At 31.0% G+C, this 13,645-nt stretch overlaps 1 long non-coding RNA gene across 1 annotated transcript; it reads right to left on the bottom strand.

Annotated features, from left to right (window-relative positions):
- Positions 1-64: 64 nt before the first annotated feature.
- Positions 65-2,261, bottom strand: LOC145819486 (uncharacterized). The gene is made up of 2 exons (XR_014360239.1): positions 2,151-2,261; positions 65-364 (listed from the first exon to the last, which is right to left on the bottom strand). It is a non-coding gene; the product is annotated as an uncharacterized LOC145819486 (long non-coding RNA).
- Positions 2,262-13,645: the final 11,384 nt, after the last annotated feature.

The following is a 13,645-nucleotide window of genomic DNA, read 5'->3' as shown; positions in this document are numbered from 1 at the left end:
CTGGAATGACCCAACCAGCCTCGTGTAAATGAAACAAGATATAAAACCTTATGGCACGTACTAATTACAATCAGCAGAAGAAGAAATCTAACATTAGCTTTTTATGTAGAGCCAAAAATAGAATGTGAGACATTAGTTTGCACACACCAAATACATGAGAGAGAGAGAGAGAGAGAGAGAGAGAGAGACTATAATACCTTAATAATAATAATAATTCAGAGGCAATACATGAATTGGTATGAATAAATGTCTGCAAGAGCTGAAGATTTCAGCCAACCTGGCAGTCCATTCTGTCAGTACATATCAAGGAACATAACGCATGCCGTTGAACAGGCCAAAGTATGGATATCTCTTTCTAAGGAAACTACAAGATTCAATGAAACAATATCGTCATAATAATTTCAAAAAATATATGATAAATAAATCAAAGATAAAATAAATTAAAACGTTTATAAGAAAAATCCCAAAAAAAAAAAAAACAAGTAAACATTGGAAGGGAAATGTAGAATCCAAGATATGCTATCTATCAGAAGCTAGTGGACCTGCACTCAGTCATGACTATATAATTTCAGCTTATATTAAGATCCAATATAGATGGAATCATTGATGCGAATCTTTTATTTACTTGGGTAACACAAGAATTCAGGTTCCTATTGAAAACAATCTTGACCTTGCACAATTAAATTACACCCAGTTATAATATCAATGGACTGGCCTATGCCCAGTGGATAATTTAATCAAGAGACAGAGACAGAGACGGAGACGGAGACAGAGACAGAGACAGAGAAAGGAAGGAGTTAAATACGAACTTGGTTATCATTTTTCAAAAACACTTTTCAAAAAATTCTACTTCTTTATTTTCCGTGTTTTTTTGTTTTTACTAAATTTTTTTTAATATTTTGAGCAATTTTTTTAATTTTTAAACATACCTAACATATATATACCTAAAAAGTAAAAAAAAAAAAAATTGAAAAAAACCTTTTAAAAATTCACTAAATACCAAAAATACAAAAAAAAAATACGAGAATTCAGTACATTTTTTGTATTTTTATGTATTTATTAATTTTTAAAAAAAAATTTGCAAATTTTTTACTTTTTAGATACATCTAAGGAAGGTGCATCTAAAAAAGTAAAAAAATGTTTAAAATTTTAAAAATATTTACTAAAAACAAAAAAAACACGAAAACCAAAAAACTCAATTTTCAAAAAACTTAATTCAAAAAACTCAAACCAAACACAATAATATTGATAAACACATAGATAGAAAAGGAATAACCATAGATTTATGCACTTGGAAATTTTTGTCACATAAATAAAATTTGTAGTTGGAGCCATAACTAAAACATGTAAGAATTATGAAGAAAATCATAACTTAATTATTAAGCCTAATAGATCCAAATTTTATACATGAGCTACTTTTATTACTCTCTCTCTCTCTCTCTCTCTCTCTCTCAAATAGAAATCCCAAACAGTTCTAGTTAGTACCAAAGTACTACAGATTTAATGGCCATATCAACCCCCCCCCCCCCCCCCCCCAAAAAAAAATATATATATATATATATATACAACCCAACAAAGCTAATGCAAGAATTAATTTGAGCCAATACGATGGCTTTCATTTTTTTTTCATACCAAAACAATAATAAAATCCCAAAAACATATCAGGTAAAAACCCAGTATAAAAAACTCCATATCAAAACACAACTCAAGCAATGCAAACAATAGGAATAAAATTTGGTGGATGAAAGGCCTCTTGACCAGAAAAAATCAGGAATAAAAAAACAAATTAGCATTGCATAATCAACCTAAATTTATATTTATCCCCACAAAATCCTAAATTATCTATAGAAAAACCTAATTTTGGAGTGCGTTAACAAATAACAATAAGATGAACTAAGAGCAAAAATAAAGAGATAATCTCAACGAATCACAGCAGTTGAATTGTTAGATGCAACAACAACTGATGGTTGATTGTTCGACAAATCCCACAATTTTACTTGCAAAACAATCAAGAGAAGCCAATGGAGAAAGTACTACATAATTTGTGGATATGAATTATCAAGGTCAAACAAAGAGAAAAAAAAAAGGGTTTAGGGTTTACAAATGTAGCTTATAAATGTAGAAGAACATGAATGATGCGAGAGGCATACCTGTTGATCGTCAAGGTCCAGAGAAGCTGAGAGCGAGGGGTCTGAGATACTAGAGAGAGAGTATCGGAGAACGAAGAGAGAGACAGACGATGATGGAGACGAGTTTTATATGATTTCAAAACAAAAATGTTTGGCAGCTCTAAATTGAGGAGCTTTAGAGTGTGGGTCTCATTGACTGATGAGATATTTTGGCCTTAAATTTTTTTTTTTTTTTTTTTTTTTAAATTTCTACCTCATTAGTGGTTTATTAATGTTTCCAAATGAGTGGAATGTATCATTGTTGATTTCAAAATAGGAAAAAGGACAAATTTCTGTTAATATAGTTTTGGGATTGCGGGACTGTGATTTTTAGCTTTTTAAAGGATAATTAAAAATGATATTACTTAATTTTAAGCGTAAATTCATCAATTTGATCAAAAATAAGGTCTCGTTTGGCATTTTTTTTTTTTAGTCAAAAAGTTATTAAATTAGTCAAAAAATCAACAATTTATACCAAAAAGTCAAAGATTTTCTTTTCTCTCTACTTTTTACGCATCTTTTCGTAAAAAATCAATAAATCATTCCAAACATATTAGTTTTTTTTAGCTCATATTTTAGTCAAATAACTAAAAATTTACTAAATTAACTTGTTCTCAAACGAGGCCTAAATGTCAAAAATATATTTTTAAATTTTTAAAAATTATTTTTATCCACTAAAGATAAAATTATGACAAATTGACAATTTTTTAGACCTTTATTTATTTATTTATTTTACCAAATTTATTTTTATTATATGTTTGGACGATGATCATGTGATGTATTGTTATTTTTATTTTCATTAAATTAGTTTTTATTTTTCTAAAAGTCAAATATGGAGACAACTTTGATATTATTGTTAAACTAATTCATTAAGGGTGGTTTGGAATGATCTAAATAAGTGTACTTTTTGATTTTTTATGAAATATGGGTTGGGTATAGGTTGGATTTGAAGTGATGTGTTAGAGATATGATATGATTTAAATAAGATGATGTGAATTAAATAAAACAGTGACTTTTTGACTTTTTTAGATCATGCCAAACAAGGCCTAAATCAAAAAACTAAAATTAAAAATATTTCATATATTAAATATATCGATTACACATCAAAATCCTAACAATTACTTATTACATGATTATCATCCAAACACATAATAAAAATTAATTTGGTAAAATAAATAAATAAATAATAAATGTCTAAAAGATTTGTCAATTTTTCATAATTTTATCTTTGATAGGTAGAAATAATTTTTAAAAATTTTAAAATATTTTTTGACATTTATTTTTATCAAATTAGTTTATATTTTGTCGAATTGATGATTTTGCTCTTGAAATTAAGCAATAATATCTTCAATTATCTTTATTTGGAACAAAATTCATAGTCAAATGTGTCATAATTAAAAATTCAAGGACCAAAGTGGCATAAACGCCAAACTATAAAGACTGTTAGTATAATTCACCCTAGGAAAAACAATCTTCAACAGTTATATGTTATCCACCAACTTTAATTTTTTAGTAGGGCTAGGCATAAAGTTATCCGAACTGCATAACCCATCCAACCTGAACCGATCCGCATATAAATGGGCGGTTTCGCAGATACAATGCAGGCAGATACGGTTTAAAATATGGCATGATTGCAGGTTGCTAGTGGGTTGCGGGTTTAACCCACACCCGTAAGAACCCATGCGCATTTAGATTTTTTTTTAAAAAAACCTAGATTATTATTATTTTATTATTGCATTTTAGATGAATGTAAAAGTTAATGAAAAATTACTTTTAGATAAGTTTAAGATTTTAAATGATTTTACTTTAATTATATTGTTGGATAGTAGATAGTAAATGAAATTAATGATCTAATTTAGGAATACAAAACGCAACCCGCGCTACATATAGTTACGGGTTAAATTTTTTCCAAATCATATACATATAGGTGAGTCTAAATTGATTCATAAATCGTCCAAAATCAAACTACGAGTACCCTAATCCACACCCAATAAAATTCTTAAACCTTTTAGAATTTCCCAATCTTTCAAAATCTTCGTTTATTTTCAAATTTGAATATAATCGATTTGTTTGATTGGCTGCCAATAAAGTTCACTTTTTATTTTCTCTTTATAAATGAACTAGCATATGGTTAATATGCACGAATATAAATAAATAATTAAAATTTATTTTAAAAATTAAATAGTAATATAAAATTTATTTAAATTATATAATAAAAACAGTTTATAATTAATTAAATATATGTCATAATTTAATTAATAAAAAATAAATAATAAATAATAAATTACAAAATATAAATACATTTCTTTTTATGAGTTTTGTAATTTTAATTTATTATATGATAGTAGTAAATTACATTCGTTAACATGCTAATGTTTTTTCGTTATTAAAAAATATAAAATTAAAAAAAAAATAATTGAGAGTTTGAACCTTAAAAACACCTATTGAATTGTAATTATATATATAATATAGATATAGATTATTTAAAATTGAAAAATATAAATATAAATTACTCAATCATAATATATGCAAATCTCTACATATATATATATATATATAAATGTTTAGTGTATAAGAAAATAATGAGTTTTGATGTAATGGCTACAGTGAGAAAAAAAATAAATATGTTATGAAATTTTAATTATATAAATTATTTTATACTTTATAGAGAAAATTTTAAAATATTTTAATAGAAAATATTTGTTTGATTGTAAGTGTTAATATATATGTGGTATTCCTAGATATATTAGGTATTGATTTCCTAGATATATTTAGGAATAGTCATAGTTAGGTTTCTAGTAGGATACTCTTTCTCATAATTAAGTTTTTAGTAGGATACTTTTTCTCAGCCTATATATCCTTCCATCATTCAATACAATACATATTATTCTCTCTCTACTATTCTAACATGGTATCAGAGCTATAAGTTAAGCTCTTAGTGTTCTTCGCCTTACCGACGGGCAGCAGCCTTGCCTTGGCCGCCCGCTGGACCTCAACCTATTCCATTGTCATATTTTCTTGTCAGTATCGTTTCGTGGTGATCTCTTCCTTTGTTCGTTGGTTATTCCTACCCCAAATATCTCTATCATATTTTTTTCTTTTTTTCTTTTTTACTCGCAATACATTTTTTTTTTCTCCACTCTATCTTTCCCTCTGCTTCAATCTCAAATTGGTTTCTATCTTCAAACCTATTTGAGTTTGAGGGAGGTATTATATCTATACCATGCAAACCGCTTAAGCCGTCTTCTTTGGCGCACAATCCAAGCCGCACTCTCTGGCGCACAACCCAAGCCGCCCCTCTCTGGCGTACAATCCAAGCCGCTTCCTCTGGTGCACCACCAAACTCACTCCCTGGCACACTATCCAAGCCGTCTCCTGACGCACTCAGTTATTTGTTGCCATCATTGTTCAGCGCCACGTCATAAGTTATGTGTGTGCCACACTTGCTGGTTCAACATCCAATTCTCTACATTGGTCCGGCATGACCCCTTCAAATTGTCCCGACATTGATTCCGGTTAACTCCTACATTGGTCCAGCATGACCCCTTCAAACTGTCCCGACATTGATTCCGGTTAGCTACTACATCAGTCCGGCATGACCCCTTTAAACTGTCCCGACATTGATTCCGGTTAATTCCTACAACGGTCCGACACGACCATAAACTATCTCTTGGCATTAGTTTTAACTAGTTTCTACATTGGTCCGGCACAACCTTAAATTATCGTGGCATTAGTTTAAGTCAGTTCCTACAATGGTCCGACACGACCATAAACTATCTCCCGACTTTAGTTCCGACCTCTGATCTATTTCAAACGCCTTTGCGCTCCCGTTCGGATTCGGATTTTGCAATTTATTTGACTTTTATTTTATTTAGTTTTATTTCATGTTTTAGTTTCTCTCTCCAAACTCAAGATGTTTATCCTCCTTGAGTTTGAGGGGGATGTTAATGTATATGTGGTATTCCTAGATATATTAGATATTGATTTCCTAGATATATTTAGGAATAGCTATAGTTAGGTTTCTAGTAGGATACTCTTTCTCATAATTAAGTTTTTAGTAGGATACTCTTTCTCAGCCTATATATGCAAGCATCTATTGTATATAATACATTCAACTCTACATATCATTCAATACAAATCATTCAATATAATACATATTATTCTCTCTCTCTACTATTCTAACAGTAAGGAATGAACAATTTTAGGGAATGATTTTAAGAATGAAAAAAGCATTCTTTTTTTTAAATATAAAGTGTTTGAGTGTGTAATTTATTAATTATATTTTTAAATTGAAAAATCCAAAAATTTAGATTGAGAATTTGAAACTCTCATATTTCTTACTTATATAATATATAGATTTTTATTTTTTAAAAAAACAAATTTTTTTTTGTTATCTAAATACTAATTAATTTTGAAATTAAATAATAGTAAATACTTTTTCTAAAACGTAAAACAAAATTGATTTAAAATTAAATAAAGGATCTTGCTAAAAATATTAAAAAGTTGTTGACATTTTTATTAATTTTATAACACATTTCACATATTTATATGCAAAGTATATCTCTCATCTACGAGTGTCCGAAAAGCTATTCATCACAGAGTTTTTTTTTTTTTTCTGACTCATTAACAAAATTTTGAATGTTCATCACAAGATTTTCTGAACTAGTGATTGAGAATGTTGAGAAGGGACACTCTGGCCTTGATCAAATGCCTGAATAAGCACTCTAGTCCTTCTTCGAGCTTATGAATAGTGGCGGAGCCACATAGGGACTAAGGAGTCACGTGTCTTTTTGAATTATTGAATTTGTTTTTTTTTTATTTGTATATAAATAAAATTTTAAATAAAAATAATATTTAGAATAAAACATCAAGGGCATTTTTAAATTTATAAAAATAATAGTGATTGTTTTATTGAAAATGAAATGACTACAACAAATTATATTTTTTTGTACTCAAATTTTGTGAAAAAATCTCAATATAAAGGTAATATCCATCATTATTAATATACAAATATAATTAATCAAACTATATATATATATATATATAAATTATTAGAGTGTTAGTTATATTTGCATGTGATATCACTGTTATATGAAATTTTTACTCAAATTTTATAAAAATTCGATTTATTGTACTATTATATAATACTTAAATATATGACTTTTTTACATTGTCCATGATACACTAGTTACAAGCAATATTTTCTTTTCAATTTTACTCGAAATTAATTGTAAAATTTTATGTGAAATACTTTTATAACAATTTATTTAATTTTTTGTACTTAATATTAAATCAAAAATTATTATTATCTTCTTATTGTTTGAAGAAAAAAAATAAAACTGTAATTAATAAGTACCCATTCTAATTTAATTTTCTGGCTCCATCACTATGTATGAATGCTCGATTCCATTTTTATCAATTGATTCTGAACATTCTCAATATGCATCGCGTAATTAGATTTGATTGTTGTCTTGTAACCGCTAAGCGAGTGCAATTTAGCTTCCACCTTCTCAAACTCATTTGCATTTGTCACGGTTTTGTGTTTACTATAAACCAACGACCAGTTGCTCTGCCTTGGTTGAACCTTTGTCCCTCCAACACATGACAACAAGGACTCAAACTCCGCTAAAGTGGCAATTTCTACCTCTTTTAACATGCTAGCAGTGGCCTGAGTTTCGCAGTTCTTATCTAGATCGGTGCTTTTGTTTCTGATACTCTTCAAGTCATTTATGCTGTGTTTGGTTAACGGATTTGAGTAAGGATTTAGAAAGGGAAATGAAAAAGGTATAAGAAATGTGAATAAAACATACTTATATTTCACCTAATTTCACACATCTTTTTCCTTTCCCTTTCTAAATTCTTCTCCAAATCTCCCAACCAAATACAGCATAGAGATTTTTTGATCACTTTCTTCGCCTTATTTCTAGAGGTTAAGTAGAAACCGAAGTCATTTGTGTCCCCCCTGTAGGACAATCTTCACTGTATTTAAAAAGATTTAATTCTGTTGTGTACAAAACAACAACAAGAATAAAAGAAATAGAGAAAAGGAGAGAATATGTTTGATTACAAAAATCAAACTCGAAATAAAAATAAATAAATAAAAAACAGATTTTATTTTGTTACAAAAACAAAATTAAAATCTGAATAAATAAACAAATAAAAACAACACTGAAAGTAATTAAATAACTTACTTGATTTAATTTCTTCGAATTATTTTTCTGATCAAGTCCAGTGTTTAACACTGTGTCCTTAAGACAGATTCGTCCTCTCCACGGTGCTTTCAGAATTCGGACGTCTATCTCCCAGGATGAAATGATCTACCACAAACAATAGCAGCACTACTAATTGTTTGCCTTACGAACACACTAAGTGTTTACACTCTTTCTTTCGGAAATGAAATGCAGCAAGATGAAGAATAGAATTAACAGATGTGAAATACGAAATTTCTGAATGCAAAATATCAAATGAGGGTGGTCCTATTTATAGATGTGAAGGTGGCTCTTGGATTTGAAATAAACAGGTATGTAGCTCTTGGTTTTGAATTGAACAGGTATCATACCTGTTGGGTTTTGAATTCAAACAGATTTGAATTAATTCAAACAGATAGTAAAACGGGAAGGGCCCTGTTTGGATGAACAAAAAATCCAAACTAATTTAATTTGAATTCTGGATTTTATTTTAATAAAAAATAAAATTAAATTCAAATGTTTTTGGCCCAAAAAGATTAGAAGCCCAGGCTAGCCCGCCCGGACGACGGCGCGTGTGGTGATTTTTGGGTCCAATGGGTCTAGCCCATTTTGCCCATAACCTCTCCCTCTAAAACACTTGGGTACCCCTTGGGGCACACCCCAAGTATCTCACCCTAAGCCTTATAAACCCTTTCAAAACTTCCCACCAAATCAATATGGGACAAGCCAATTTACAACCTTAAGGAATTTCCACCAAAACTCCATTTCCATGGAGCACACTTTGGCTTCAATTTCCCATTCACTCGGTAATGGTTTTGAGCAACCAAATATACCACGTGAATCACAACGCGGCATAGAACGCGTTACCACTTTGACCCGAGTAAATCGACACTCGGGGCCCACCTAAAAAATAGACCAAACTTGAGGAAAAATTAACCATTTCCATCACCCCTCCTTCGCAGGATTGAAAGAAGTTCTTGAACGTGCTGTTTTGTTTGTGATAGGACATCTCTGGTGATGACACACACATCCAAGAGCCTCAAATATCCATCCAAGGCCTCTTCAACCCATTTCTTGTTGGATTCTTGTTGGGTGTGTGGAAGTAGAAGCAAATCATCAACACAGTTGTACAAATCTTGGAGGCCTTCTAATCTGTTGTTTATTGATGGGAATGAGGAAGAAGTAGATTCAGAAGCCCTTAATCTAAACAAATGCTCATTGAATTGAGGAATTGGAGGATGAGATGATATAGAGGGCAAGCTAACCGAGCGAGCATGGTAAGAAACCATTTTTCTCTCTTAGAATGGGAATTATAAAGCAATTGAAAGTTGCAAGTTTTGACCTTTCTCTTAGGCCTATGCTCAATATATATCATGGCAATGAAAGAGGCATAAGGAATCTCATCCTATTCAATCATGGATGAGGATCAACATGAATTCGATTTGGATCTAAGTAATATCACAGCGATGTTTACTCAATGTCTCCTCCCAACCTCACCACTTAGTTGTTTTTTCAGATATTGGAACATAATAGGCATAGCTTAAACCTAATATGATTCGTTCTAATATTTTGTGGAGTGGTCCATAAAATATGCAATGCACGAGTTGCATTGATGCTCTGTCTCCTCTGTTTTGTGGACACTTGTGAATGAATGATTTAAGGGATTAGTCGATCGATCAAGGCAGGTGAGTAAGACACGTGGTTGTTGTAGAAGAGATTGACAAGATCTGCGCTCAACTTTGCCATGTCTTCCCATATGATAATGGAGGAATATGATGGCATGAGACCAATGGATCAGTGTTATATAAACTAAATCAGACTATCCCCCTAGCAGAAAGACAACCTGCACAATTTTCATTGCTCCAAGCGTGCAAGTTCCAAAATTTCCATGTTAAATTAATTAAAACTAAGATCAGTTTTTACATTATATCCCCTGAGATGAGATCGAGACAATTGGAATCTTTACAGCCTAATTTTGTTTCACTAATTGTATGAACTCTCGTGCAGCCTCAATTATATCAAAATTAATATGTTTTCAAACTTCTTGGGTACATGTACAAAATTAACAGAACCAATCAAACTATTGTTGCTGCTGCATAAGATTTTACATTAGATGCAGTTGGGTAAATGATGCTCACATGATTAACGCAGGAAAGTTGCTATTATATAAACCAAATCAGAGCGCATGTCCCCAAACAAAAAGACAAGCCAGCACACTCTTCATTGTTCAAAGCATGTTAATTAAAAGGGAGCTGTTAAGATGTGCACCTCAATAAGATGTGCACATCATATACACATTTATTTTAAGCCATTAGATTTTCACAAATAAATCTCAGCCAATGAAGAATTTGATTAGGAATATTGGCAACCCCTTCAACCGGTTACTTTTTTTTTTCAAATTGTTTCAGTTTTTTCCCCAAATCCCTCTGTTTTGGAGACAGCACGCAGACCCTCCCTCTTCGCCCTCGAAGACCATCCCTCGAAGGCCATCCCTGCGAAGACGACCCACCATCGACTTCGCCTGAAGGTATGTCTCTCTCTCTCTCTCTCTCTCTCTCTGTAACTTTTTTCTCTCCCCCTTTCTCCATGTCCATTGTATGAAACCCTAGACCGCCGCAATCCGTTTCTTTGAAACTGTGAGTCCACGTTTGTGAACTCACTGGGTTTGTTTATAAAAATAGGAAAATATTAGGTGTAGGTTTTTTATGTTTGTTTGCTTTGATAGTTGTTTTGATTCCCTTCTTCGAAATCCCCTTTTGTTAACCCCCATTTCCTGTATCGATTCTTGCTGACACAACCTTATCAGTATTTTGGAGAGGTTAGCTAAAAGGTTAAATATATTGTTATTTGATTTTCTATAACTTTTTATTTATTTATTATGTATTATGAATCGTTTGTCATAATACATTATTTTTGAAAAATTTGATTTTATGTCAATCAGGCTTGAATTTGAACTTTGCATTTAGGGCCTAGGAGGTCTTTGTGCTTAAGTGTGCCTCACACTTTTACTAACATTGATTTGAACTCGTAGTAGATTCACTAGTAGCCTTGCTCCTCAAATTAATTATGTCTTGTTACTCATGCAACAAATCATAAAAAGTTGGTGAACTCTCTCAATTTCCCTTGCATCATTGTCTCCAATCAAAATAGAACTCCAATACACTAATTTTTTTACCTTGAATCAAGTACAACAACATTTCTTGTAATATCATGTATATTGCCCGATATTTTTTTGACCACCATTTTTCATGCCATTGATTTAACTGGCTCAATAGAACAAGAGAGCCATTGAGACAATTCCATCCTAATCTCATATATATTTGGAAAACAAACATTGGTTATGGGTTTTTTATGTTTGTTTGCTTTGATAGTTGTTTTGATTCCCTTCTTCGAAATCCTCTTTTGTTAACCCCCATTTCCTGTATCGATTCTTGCTTCCCATTCTTCAAAGTGCCCCTTTCACGTTTGTATATATAGTAGAAGGATTGCGAAGCTCATATCGTGAGAAGGATTAGCTATGGTTTTTGCTGCAAAGAGAGAACCTGAAGAACATAGACAACATGACCACAATATGAAGAGAGATTGAACACAAAATACTTAAAACCTTTGAGCCAAGAAAGGTGAAGTGTTGTAAGAGTTATCCAATTTTGGGTATTTATAAGATTTATGAGAATGTTGTATTGGTTCAAGGAATCTTCATAGTCAGATTACTTGGTATGACAACTATGAATGATTATGTGAAAATCATTTATGCACTTGGATTTACTTTTTGATATCCTTAAAAGCTAGGAATGTTCGTGGAAAAGTCTACTTTTAGAGAGATTTTGTATATTTCATGACAAGAATAACATGCGCGACAATGAAAGCCCACAACACAAATTAGGCTAAGGACATAGTAGCAGTCCTTGAATTCAAAAAACTATGGATGTATTCAAAGTTGTTGTCTTCTCATTTATTTATTTATTTACTTTCCTTTTGTATGTAACTTAGCCTCTTTTTCTTTTTCTTTTTTAATTGTTTTCTAGTGGTAATCTGCTTTGCAAGTTGTCAAAAAGGTAGACCTACTTGGATTTTTCAGAGGAATGACACATTGACTTCTTGAGAAATTAGTTTAACCATAAAATGAACATACATGAACCTTTTATCTCAAGTTGGTGATAAGTATCTTATTCAAAAGTAGTACTATAACTGTTTCTAGAAACATAATTTAACACTTCAAATACTTTCTACCCACAATTGTGCCCTCCATTTACCATCGCATGTTTGTGTTTGCTTTTTGATTATTTGTATCGATTGTCAATGTAAAGAGTGTTTTTTTAGTTGTGTGCACATATTATATGCATAGTAGAGCCAAAGGCGACATTAATTTTCATGATGATGATCACATCATAATGAAAATTTTATGTTAGGTATGAAATTTGGATTTATCAAGGAAAGGGAAATATTGAAACAAATAAATATTTTTGACTTTATTTTCTTCTTTTCCTTTTCTTTTCCTTTGTTGGCCTCCACATATAATCAATGATCCGAACATAATCTTAAAGTTTTCGTATTTGTATTTGCATATCCTGCATTAAACTGTTTTAGGAAGTAAACTTGTTTTTGCCTGAGAAGATGGTTATACTTGTATATTTTTTTTACATCTTCTTGAATATACAAGTTATGAAATTCTTAAGTTCTATTTACAATAAAGTACCCAAAACAGTGTGTCAAATCTGTTACAGAAAAAAAAAACACCAGATTAAGAAGGGCCTGCCGTTATTTTATTTTATAGTAGGTAGAAGGGCCTACTGCTAATATACATATAATTTACAAATATGTGTTTTGTGTCTAGATGCATCACCATATTTCTTGCAAATTAGTTTTCTTTCTTCATGTGTTAGTTCAGCATTGGTTCACTGTTAAGTTATTAAGATTAGGACTCTAAACCAACCGAGTTGAGCTAATAGTTGACTTGAGAACCTAACGAATTTTAAATTGTATTTAATTTAATAAGTTGGTCACAACCCATTGTGATATTCAGTTATAACCCAACGTGGTGTTCATCACGATTCATTATAGTGACTTTCTTTTTAATAAAAATGGTATTTGGAGGATTTTGACCATTGTGATATTTATTTTTTCATGCACATTCACAATTATTGACCAGTACCACATGTTGTTAATTCTTTGAAGGATCTCATCATGCTTCATCCTTAGACAACATAACTCCTCCTGCAAGAGTTTTGCTGAGGTTCTTGATTTGGCATTTGAAAAACAAGACAAAAGAGAATTAGGAGATGAAGAAAA

The sequence above is a fragment of the Camellia sinensis genome, chromosome 2, assembly GCF_055761805.1.
Source record: "Camellia sinensis isolate YWXY chromosome 2, ASM5576180v1, whole genome shotgun sequence".
Taxonomy (NCBI): Eukaryota; Viridiplantae; Streptophyta; class Magnoliopsida; order Ericales; family Theaceae; genus Camellia; species Camellia sinensis.
This window is presented reverse-complemented; position numbering and strand designations above follow the sequence as displayed.